We start from the raw sequence: 12,141 nt of genomic DNA, 5'->3' as shown, positions 1-12,141 counted from the left end.
GTTAAAGCTGACGGGGGTTGATGCAATCATCGAAAGAGTGAATGAAAATTGAAAAGAGATGGGCTAAACTCTGTGATCCTCCAAAATTAATAGGCACAGTAAAGATGAGGTACCAGGAAAAGTGAATGAGAATGAACAGTCATTAGAGTAGGAGGACCATTATCCATTTCATCTGGCTTGCTGTAACAGCATCTTTTTTTCCCACTTCCACACTCTCTCCCTTCCAATCAGTATTTCTTAAATCAGCAAAAATGAGTTTCTTTTTAAATCACCGTACAACACTTCCTTCCCTTCAATCCTTCAGTGGCTTCTTTTTGCATATATAAGCCTTGGCTTTGCATCATCATGGTATTGAGAATCAGTAAATTTTAGCTTGAGTGGCTTCCTTTAGACCTCTTAATTCTGATGTTTTATACTCCTGACATTGAATGATCTGGTAAATTCAGACTTCCTGCTTTCTTGCCCTACATATTGCATGATTCGCTTCAGATTTAGATCTCCATATTCTGAACCAGCATTGAAACCGACAGTTGCTTTAAGTGTATGACGCTCAACAAAAAAGAACTGGGTTTCTTCAAGTGATACACTTGTTTACTTTTGATACACCTCTTAAGCACTGCTTACTCTTGTTTTGAGGATCTATTGGGCCTTCAAAATAGGCCCAATAGCTCTCTGTCTATAGCATAGCACTTAAAATTAATAGAATATTTTGTTACAAAAAATCATAGGCTAATTTTTGGAATCAATTTACTTACAGGTTGGTAGATTATTAACACCTTCTATTTGAATAGTGCTTTGTAATTTTTTTAAATTTTCCACAGCATTATTTATTGCTTTAGATATTTTCAATTAGATAAATAGCTCTGTTGTAGATAATAAAGTCAACATAAAAGAAATATGTATGTGCTTCTTTCTAGGAATTCACGTTTACTGCTTCATTACCCTTCCCTTTTTCTTATATTGTCTAATTTGCAGTTTGAAACATGTCAAACAATATTTTATTGAATTCCAGATGTATGGCTAGTATGAAATTCTACAAAGCTTAATGAGATACAAGTCTAATTCTTTAACATAAGACTCCTTTGTTTGAGTTGCATGCAGTCACAGATGGTAACATCACCAGAAATGTAATTGTGAACAGAAAAAAAGTGTAGTCTTAGCAATGACAGTGCCCCAAAATAATGTAGGTCTTAGCAGGCAGCAGCCATTTAATGAAAATTGTGGAATGACTACTCTGTGAAATGTTTTAGCAGCCAAAGGGAAATACTTCTCTATATTTTGCTTATACATATTTTTTCTTTCAAAAATTTATTTTTGTTTGTTTGTGTATAGACTCCTAACAGTACTAGGGTCCCTTACACAGCTATTGTTTTTATTTTTGTTTTATTTCTGAAAATTGTTGTGTATCTTCAAGTAACCCAGCATTGCAGGATAATTTTATCCTGGCCCTTCAGCAAGTGTGAATTCAACATTACATGCTATTTCCATCCTCAGTGTTCTCTAAGACAATTATCAAAAAAATCCATTTTCAATTTGCTTTATGTCTTTATATATATATATATATATATATATATATATATATATATATATTTTTTTTTTTTTTTTTTTTTTTTTTTTCATTTGCTGTCATTCATTGTTCAGTTTTCAAAACTGTCTTCACTTTAAGAGGACAAATGACTGGTGTTGCCTAACTCTATGCTTTGCCATTTTCTTTTACAGCATCCTCTTGGAATTTAATTAGACTAAACTGTCTAAATAATAATTTTTTTTAAAAGGCATATCAGATTTCACTGTGCTTCTGATCTCCTCTTAAACAATCAGATGTGCTCATCTCACTTTGGAAAAAAAAAAAATGGATCTTTTCTGTGCTCTGATACTGCCAGGTTTATCAGTGACTATAGTGCTTAATGGGCCAACCACAGTTATGAAACATTATCTGCTCCATTTCAGAATATGTCATGTTTACAAATTCACTTAGTGACTTAATTTAACTCATTTTTCATTGGTTTAAAGGTAAATTATTTCTCTTAGCAATGAAATGACCTTTTAGGATGCTGTTTTCCTTCAAGGGGATACCTGTTATATTTGTGTAGAACTCTTCTCTATGTTTTTAATGAGAAAATAAGAAGAATTTTACAGACAGGGAAAGTTAGAATAATGAAAACTGAATTCATTAGCTTCTTTTTTATTTTAACATATAATTTTCAGTAAAGTTGTTATATTAAAAATCACCTCATCACTTTATTTAAGTACAATATAGCTGTCCAAACAAATGCTTTTTTTGAATGGTTTTGTCACCTTAACTTAAACTCTGAAAATGCAAAACTAAACCTACTTTTATGTATGTATCTCAGATGTGTACATGTGTATATGTATTTTTGCTTCAGACTTAGATTTTTGAATCTCCTTTGGCTTATGCTTTCTTTAGAATCAATAATCAAGCAATGGTTCAAATCCCACCTGAGGTTATTCCCTCAGTCTTTCTGAGAACTATTTCATCCTTTCTTTTCTTTTTAAAGTTTATTAGGATGACAATGGTTAATGAAGTTACAAAGGTTTCAGGTGTACAATTCTGTAATACATCATCTATATATCACGTTGTGTGTTCACCACCCAGAGTCAGTTCTCCTTCCATCACCATATATTTGATCCCCTTTACCCTCATCTACCACTCACCTCCCCCCTTACATTCGTAACCACTAAACTGTTGTCTGTGTCTATGAGTTTTGTTTCTTTATTTGTTTGTCTTGTTCTTTCGTTGTTTTCAGTTCTACATCCCACATATCAGTGAAATTATATGGTTCTTGTTTTTTTTCATCTGATGTATTTCACTTAGCATAATAATCTCAAGATCCATCCGTGTTGTCACAAATGGCACTATTTCATCTTTTCTTATGGCAGAATAGTATTCCATATTTCTTCCTTTCCAAACCCAAATCTAGTCCTTACATTCATGACCTTATACCTAATTGTCTATTGTTCATTCTTGTTTCACAGCGATGCCCAGTTAAATTCACTAAACAACTTCCCTGATCAGAAAAGGTCACCAGCAGCCCAAGTTACAAGATAAAGTTTATCTTAGCCTGGAAAGCCCCGATAGCTCATGGAACATTCGTTCCACTATTTCACAGTAAAAATCGAGAACTCCTGCTAGGCTTTTATCTTCACTTTCAGCTTTCAAAATGTTCTTTCCAGTTTCAAATTTTTGGTATTTTTTATTTTCTTCAACTCAAGTTTTCTAATATTTTTGTTAAAAATTTTAAAAATATTTTCAAAGTAATACACTTTAAAAATCAAATATTGCTAAAGAACATATAATGAATATATAAAGAACATATTATAGCAATGTCTTGCAATTTTCTACTTCACCCAAAATACTGTTTACCAGTATCACCCATCCTCAACTCTTATGGTATTTTCCCTTTTATAGACAAACAATTTTCTAAATCTTTATATTCATATACTTTGGCAAAAGTATTTTAGGCATTATCTTCTGATTTCCCATGTTGGTAGGTAATAATTTGGCCCTCCTCTCATCCCTAACATATTTTTCCTACTCTTGAGTCAGGGAGCAAATTTTGTCTATGCCTTCTTTTTATGCACCTTTTGTTTTTTCCCCCTGGAATTAATGATTGTTTCATTTTTCAGTTGACTTTTTTTATGTACCCACTATTAATTTTCCAAGTCTCTAAAAGTTTTGCCATTTGTCTATCTAAAGTATTTTCCATATGTTCCATCTCCTCAATTCCATTTTTCTTGGAGTTATCCTTCCCAGGGTCTTCTTTTCTTTAGTTCCAATCTGACTGGTTACTTTTTAGACCTGCTTAACTGCTGACAACTGAATAATTTCCTTGCCCCTGAGATAGATTCTGTGGAGGAAAAAAATGGGTTCTGTGGAAAGTAACTTCACAGGGTGATCTGCTCATAAATTCCTAATTGGACAGGTCATGGTGGGTAGTCATGACCCAGGCTCTACTGATTGGTTGAGGGTTAAGGCAAGGAGCGATGGATTGTGGCTTCAGGTCCTTGTGTCAGTAATGGCATTGTTTGGTCCAGTTTCCGATGGATGCAGTCCGTGGGGCCATTCTGCTTTCATCAGTCTGGACTTGAAACAAAGCTGAGACCAAGGTGTTATCTTTGTTTGACTAAGACCTTATTCTAGTTTGAGGTTTGGTTATTGTATCTTGGTCAGGGTTGATAAAGCTGAAGCTTTATTCTTAAGTGAGTTTGACACTGACCAGAACTTAATATCCTAAGGGCTTAATGATTAAAAGGAGCAGACATACAGTATATGCACAGGTAGGTGGACCTGGGGAAAGAATGCAGGTGAGTTACAGTTCTATCAAGCTAAACAAAGCTAGCTTGGATTAAAGCAGAATGTATGCTAAAGAAATAAAGTTCATGTGTGGTTACAATAGCTTCTCCATGGTTCCAACACACCACTTAGAAGAAGAAAGTTGGTGGGAGAAACTACCATCTCTGCCATTGTAGTTGATTTTGTTCCTGTAACTAGTATTCATCCTCTGCCTTCTCCACTAACATTCTAAATTCCTGTCATGCTCAGCTATCACCTTGGCAGTTATAGTTGACTGAGCTCTCATTTGACCCTAACTTTCAATTCTAAGGTGTCTAAACCATTGCAAATCACCTTCTTCTCAATCTGAGTTGCTACATGTGTTAATTTACAGTTTCAGTTGCACATAGAAGTGCCAAAATGCATACAAATAAATCATCTGTGTTGCACACTTAGTCTTTTCTGTCCTTGTGTAAAAGTAGTCCCACCTCTTCCTAACAATCAGGGTTAATAAACTCTGAAATCAAGGTGATTTCTCATCTTACCTGCAGATTCTTGGGTACAAGAAATCTGAAATGCCCTGTTGGTAGCCGTACTTGTAGTTCTATAAGCTCCTTGCTATGTCCTTTGGCGAGAGTGCACGCCCTTTAGAGACCAAACCTCTAATCCTGCAAAGCCCAGAACAATCAGGATGGGACGCAAAAATCCCGCAGTGAAACATTGGGAGTAATGATAAGAAGGACTACTCTTATTTTCATCCAGTGGTTACAATACGTCTGAAATCATGTATTATTCTACTAAAAACATTGTATCATATGAGGCCTCTGATTTAATACGTTCTGAAGGAAAACACCCCATCTTTTCATATTATTGTTACTCAGCGGGTGTTTTAGCTGTACCTTTAGAAGACTGTTCCCGCATTCTATGAAGCTGGCTACCTCTGGATGGTGCTGTATGTATTGCAATCAGTGAATCTCATGGTCGTGGATGCATTTCTGTATCTCTTGTACTTTGAAGCGGTCCCTCGGTTACACGCAATGCTGTGTGAATTTTGATAAGCTTCTCCAGAAATTGGATGACATTCTGTGGGAAGAAAAGGAAAATTCATACCTGGAATAAGTACCTATCCCTTTGAGGATGAGTAAGAGAAATTTTAAAAATCAAGGGTTGGTATTTTGTGGAAGTTTTGGATCCATCGAGGTTTTTCTTCACATAGTGAGCCTGGTCTCCTAACATCATTTACTAAATAATACACCCTTTCTCCATTGATTGGTAATGACAGCCTATCAGTTTATGCACTGGTCAGTTTCTAAGTTTCATATTCAATTTTCTTTTTGTTAGTTTATTCTGTGGCTGTCCTCAATTGCCTTAAATATTATGTATTTATAATTTCTCAAAGTATCTTTTCTCTACTTTTAAAAATGGTTTTTACACTCAGAAATTATGCTCTCCCAGCATATGTTTTAAAATTAGTGTGTTCAAAAGTTTTATATTTTCCCAAAAAAGGTCTTGGGAATTCTTTATTAGGTTATTATTATATTGAGTTTTTTCTTTTCTTTTTCTTCTTTTTTTTGAAGCGAGCGCAGCTCACAGTGACCCATGTGGGGATCAAACTGGCAAACTTGGTGTCATCAGCACCACGCTCTAACCAACTGAGCTAACCAGCCACCCCATATTGATATTTGAAGTGGTATCTTTATTTTCATATTTCTAGTTATTATATGCAGATGTAAAGGTATGATTTTTGTTTGTAGAAGTAGATCTTTGTTTTGCAGTCTTAGTCATCTTTTTTAGTTCTAGTTGCTTGGCTTATTTTTTGGTTTTTCTGGGTGTTAATAACATTGATTTTATGTTATATAACTAATAATTACTTATTTGTATATCCTATGTTACACATGGATAATTAAATATATACACATTTATTACACAAAATAGTTCTTTGGAAATTATCCCAATTTCTCATTTGTTTTAACTAAGGATGTGATTATTTCTTGATAACTTTGAGTATGTAAGGTCAAATAGGCTTGACTGTTCATTAATGTCTAGGCCTACATCTATATTACACTGGTATATATGAGTGTAATCAAAATCGTATTTTCAAAATAAAACAAATATAAATAACTCTAATATTCAACTATGAAATAACTTTCAAAAATCATTATTCTTTGAAAACATGAACCATAGAACCTAACATATACTACTAAATATCTTTGGTGAAAAACATCTGAGCCAGAAATATAAATTTGGGAGTCATCAGCTTATAAATAGATACCGTGTTTCCCCGAAAATAAGACCTAGCTGGACCATCAGCTCTAAGGCGTCTTTTGGAGCAAAACTTAATATAAGACCTGGTATTATATTATATTGTTATATAAAACCTGGTATTATATTATATTACATTATATTATATTACATTATATTACATTACATTACATTGTATTATATCATATCCAGTCTTATATTAAAATAAGACTGGGTCTTATATTAATTTTTGCTCCAATAGACAGAGTAGTGCTGATGGTCCGTCTAGGTCTTATTTTCAGGGAAACACGATAGTATTCAAAGCCATGACATTAAATGGGGTCATGGAGGATGTGCTCAGATTGAGAGGAGACTCAAGGACAAAGCCCTAGGGCACTTGAGCTTCAGATGAGGTGCAACTCACAAAGAGTTGGGGGAGCAGACTGTGATAGAAATAAGACTGGGTGAATGGAAAGTCCTAGAACTCAAATGAAAAGGAGTTTCCAAAGGAGGAAGTGAATAAGTGTGAAGAATAGTGTTGGGAGATCATGAAAGATCAAACTGAGAAATGACCACTGGATTTTTTAACATTTAGAGCATTAGTGATAAAAAGTATTTCGTTGAAGTGACAGTGATAAAGTTTGATTGGAGTGACTCAAGAGAGCCCAAGGAGAGAAATGAGAGATCTCCACATAGACGTTTTCTAGCTTTGCTTGAAAGTAGTGTAATACAGGAATGAGAATGAACTTGGAGCCAGGATGCCTGGATTTAAATCCTGCCTCCACCACCTGCTAGCTCTGTGATGTATAAATTACTTATTCTGTCTGTGCATTGGTTTTCTCATCTGTAAAATAAATAGTTTTCGTAAAATTATTGGGGAACCAAATGAATTAAGTTAGTTAAAATATGTAAAGCTCTTACAGCTGTGTCTGACACATAGTGAATGCTATGTAATTTCAACTACTATTATTTAATAGAAGAGAAAGAAAACAGGAGCTGAAGGAGAATGTGAGTAGCAGGAAAAGGTATTTAAATATCTATTTAAATGCTGAGGGGAATGGTTATAGAGCAAGGAAAAACTGATGATGTAGGAGAGAGAAAATAGTTACCAAGGCGAAGTCCTTGAGTGAGCTGGAGAGGACACCATCTAGTATTTAAGTGAAGAGTTTGGTTTATTTAGGATGTAGAGATTTCATCCAATCCGTTGTAGCAGGAGAGGAGGTAGAATACAGGGAACACTAGATATCGGTGAGTATTTAAATGGCAGGAGCCTGTGCATATCCTCTTCTGAATGCTTCTATTTTCTCAGTGAAAAAAAAGCAGCCATTAGCTGTGCACAGGAGGAAGGGTTGGATATTTCCCTTCATGTTTGTATCACTGTGATTACTGAGCTTCAGAATTAATTAAAGTTTATCAATAGGTTAAAATGTATTTCTCCTCCATTCAATGACATTTTGATTTATAAAAGAAATAGAAAATTTCTTCTTGCTTCCTTGCGGTCTCAGCTGAGAGATAAGTCAGAACCAATTAATAAGTGAAAAAGGCAAGAACAAAATAAAAATCTGTGGATTGTGCCAGGGATTGATTTTGCCACCTCAGCATGTCTCTTACTTCCTTCAGCTGTTCCACTGCTAATTATTTTCATGATGCATTTCCTTTTTTATAAAAGCTTCTATTTTTTTTTCTTCTGTGTTGCTTTATTTTGGCTCATGCTTTATTCTTTCTAAAATTCAGGCTGAACACAAATATTAGTTTAATTATTCTAAACATATGTAGATATAAAAGAAAACTGAAAATTAAAAGGAGGAATCCTAGTTTTTTGTTTCGGGGTTATTTTAGTCTGGAATCCATTTGAACCAGTACAGAATTTTCATTATAGAGAAATTCAATAATAAATAAGTCCTTATCAATAAATGGAATTACACTAAGTATGTTAACTGCTGATAGTTTTGTGGAAAACATTGGTACAATGATTTTTAGTTTTTAAAATGCAACATATAACTTTTTTTCATATTTAGACATTGGTATAAATGCCATTCTGTAATTTCTATGCACAGATCTACAAATGTTTTTATTGTAAAGGTTACTACACATTAGGAAATCATTACTAGAAATGTGAATGGAGTGATTTAATCAGCTGTGTATACTACTTTTTACATCATTAAGAAAATGAGACATTTAAAACATTAAAAATTAGGAGTCATGTGTTACTTTACTAACAATTGTTACCCTAATAAACTTTAATTTAAAAAAAATAGGAGCCAGATAAAGAAATAAAATGAATCAGAAAGAACTGAAATCACTCCTTTATACTATTGCCTTTGATGAATGCCTGTGAAACAATGTGTTGGACTCTATGGACAATACAGTTATGGCAAAAAAAAAAATGTATCTTAACTTTTTTTTCTCTCTCTTAAGCTCAGCAGTGTTCCCTGCTTCTGGGAAAAATTTCCAGAGGGAGCAGTCATGTCACAGTCTGACCCTGCTCCTAGTTCATAGTCAATAAGATGGACTGGAGCCAGTGAATCCCTTCTCTGGGAATTTTGAATTGTAGATGAAGTGAGGCACTCTAAATCAAACTTTGTCTTACTAGGATCATAGGATTTAAAGCCCCAGAAATGCCCTAAGCTGAATTTCTACCATGTATATTACAGCACTGGAAAAAGGCAATCTAAAGGGACAAAGATATTGAGAGGGAATCCAAGATAAGATAAATTAACATTTGGAGAGATTTCTCTTTGTAGGCATTTAGCAGCTTTAACTCCACTGATTCCAAAATCCACTCTCATATCTGCCCATGGGCCATGTGAGATATTTAAGCATTTTTATAACATCCTCTCTTTTTCAAGATGAAACTATTTCTAGTTTGGTTTTGCCCATTACAACCAATGAAGTACTCTCTAAAATATCTACCCTCAAAGAGGTGAAAAGCAAGCTAAGGAGACAGGAACACAACTGTGAACTAAGTGATTTGTGGCTAGTAAGCAATCATTTCATTCTGCTCAGCATGGGAAAATTCTTCTGTCTCACTTTGACATTGGTACAATTAGAATTAACGTTAAATTTTTCCTATAGTCAAATACTATAAATTATTACAAGCCTGATGAATTACCTTGGTACATGATACCAAGGAAATTTGGGAGCAAAATGAACTTGCTCAGCCCAAGCACTAATATAATCATAATATCTATGCTCTACTAACCTTTGAGTATATTACTTTTCGAAATTCTGTGCAAACAGAAAATGCATAACAATTTTAACATGTTTGCTTAGGAAGAACTTATATACAACATTATGCATGAATATTGATTTGGGGCTTCGATCTCTCATAGATGTGTGGGCTAGGATGGCAGCTTCCCTCCTGGTGGTCCAGGTATCCCATCAGAAGTGAGATGCTGAGAGCCTGGACCAGAATCAGCTTCTCCTTAACTTGGCTTCCACACCTTAGTACTGGAGCTCCTTAATGGACCGTTCTTTTTCAGTACCTCTTCTCGTACATCTCCAAACACTTTGCTGAGGAACTTTCTTTATGTTCTTTTTGCCTTATGCTGAAAGTCACAGTATGCTACCAGATATGGAGGATGTTCTGCAACTAAAAGAAAGCGTGCATTCAACTGATAAGGTATTTTATCCAGTTTCATGAATGTTTTGCTGGATATTCATTTGTGAACTTGATGAAGACAATGTCCAATGCTCTTTGTTCTTAACTGCAATTCCCCTAAGCTACCACTTCTATTTGTCTTCCATCAAATCTTCCAATTTTGTGATCCCAATTGGTCACAAGAGGCATTTCTAACAGGATGTGTTAAGAAACCTGAAATTTTGTTGTGTTTTAAATAAAAATGTGAAATGCTCTCTTCTATCACATACAGTGTTTCCCCAAAAATAAAACTTAGCCAGACAATCAGCTCTAATGCGTCTTTTGGAGCAAAAATTAATATAAGACCTGGTCTTATTTTACTGTAATATAAGACCAGGTCTTGAATAGAATAGAATAGAATAGAATAGAATAGAATAGAATAGAATAGAATAGAATAGAATAGAATAGAATAGAATAGAATACCAGGTCTTATGTTAATTTTGCTCCAAAAGACGCATTGGAGCTGATTCTCCAGCTAGGTCTTATTTTCGGGGAAACACGATATTACCAAATACTAAATGTATTATAAAATCATAATAATTAAAACAGTGTGATACTAATCTCTAATCTGTGGAAACAATAGAAAATCATGAAGTAAACCAAAGTGTATTTATATATACTAGTCAATAATATGATAAGGCAAATGACATTATGGGAACTTACCTAACGATTTGGGAGAAAATATTTGATTCCTACATCATTAATATAAATATATTTCTAATGGATTTAAATGTAAAAAACACACAACAACAGTACTAACGCATATATGGATATTTGGAGAAAAAGTTATTTTAAAACATATGTAGAAAACATAAAGAAAAATTCAATAATTTCTTAATATTTAAAATATTTTGCTTTAAAAAACTTAAGTGAAATATGTTGCCTTACAGCTGCCGAAATCTCTGTTCCCGGCACCTTCCCCATGACATCACAAGGGAGTATCCCGGAAAGCTAGGAACCCATGGAATAATATCGGTCAGGCTCTCTTATCTGACGGTTTCAGTACGAGTGATTCCATCCCCTGGGGTTATACCTGGGTGTGGAGGCACAGTATGTGTTGGAGCACAATGGGGACTTTCCGGAAGAACAGCCAGTCAGGCATGTGACTCTTGGACCCTGGAAAAAAACAAGCTTTACTTCCTTGTATGATTACTAATAAAAGCCCTGCTGATTCGGGGCTCAGTCCTTGAAGCTTGAGTCCCTTGGCCCTCCTTGCACTCTATTCTTGGCGATTCTCTTTCTTAATCTTGTGCTGCCCTTCTCACTTCCCACTGCTCTTGTCGTGCTGGACAAGACAGAAATAGTAAATAGAGAAAATATCAATATCAACAAGTGTTCTCTCTAAATGATGGGACTTTTTTTTCTTTCGGCTATTCCTATTGTATATATTTTTACTACTAATGCATGTTATTTGGTAATTAAAAGTAATGTTAGAGAAAAAAGGCTAACAGTATGTATTACTGGTTTAGTATGTTAAAACATTGAAAGAAGATTTTTCACACACAAAAAAGAATTATCTATTGTTTCACATTTAAATTTAAGGATGCAATGTCAGAGGGATAGTAGATTGGGGCAGGGGAGTTATCACTGTGTGAGGGGTATAAATGATAAATGTCTAACTATTACATTGTTTCGTACACCTGAAACTGGAAAAAAAAAAGAAAATAACATAGAATATGTTTTCTTACAACTTTCATTCATCAACTCAGTTCATTAATGATTTCAATTTTAATCCACAGGAATTTTCCAAAGCTGCTATTTCTTAGTGATGATACATTTTATTATAGAGTCAATGATTAAAATAATCTCAAATAATGTCCAACAGTATTCAGAATATTTCATTTGTAAATTTCATTGCCCACATTGTAATTTTAAATAATCCTAAAAGACGCTTTGTATATATCACTCAGTTTAAATTTACATAGAGGTAAGAGTCTTTTAAAGGATATGATAACTTGTGATATTG

This window comes from Rhinolophus sinicus, chromosome 17, assembly GCF_057876585.1.
Source record: "Rhinolophus sinicus isolate RSI-liver-muscle chromosome 17, RSI-T2T, whole genome shotgun sequence".
NCBI lineage: Eukaryota > Metazoa > Chordata > Mammalia > Chiroptera > Rhinolophidae > Rhinolophus > Rhinolophus sinicus.
This window is presented reverse-complemented; position numbering follows the sequence as displayed.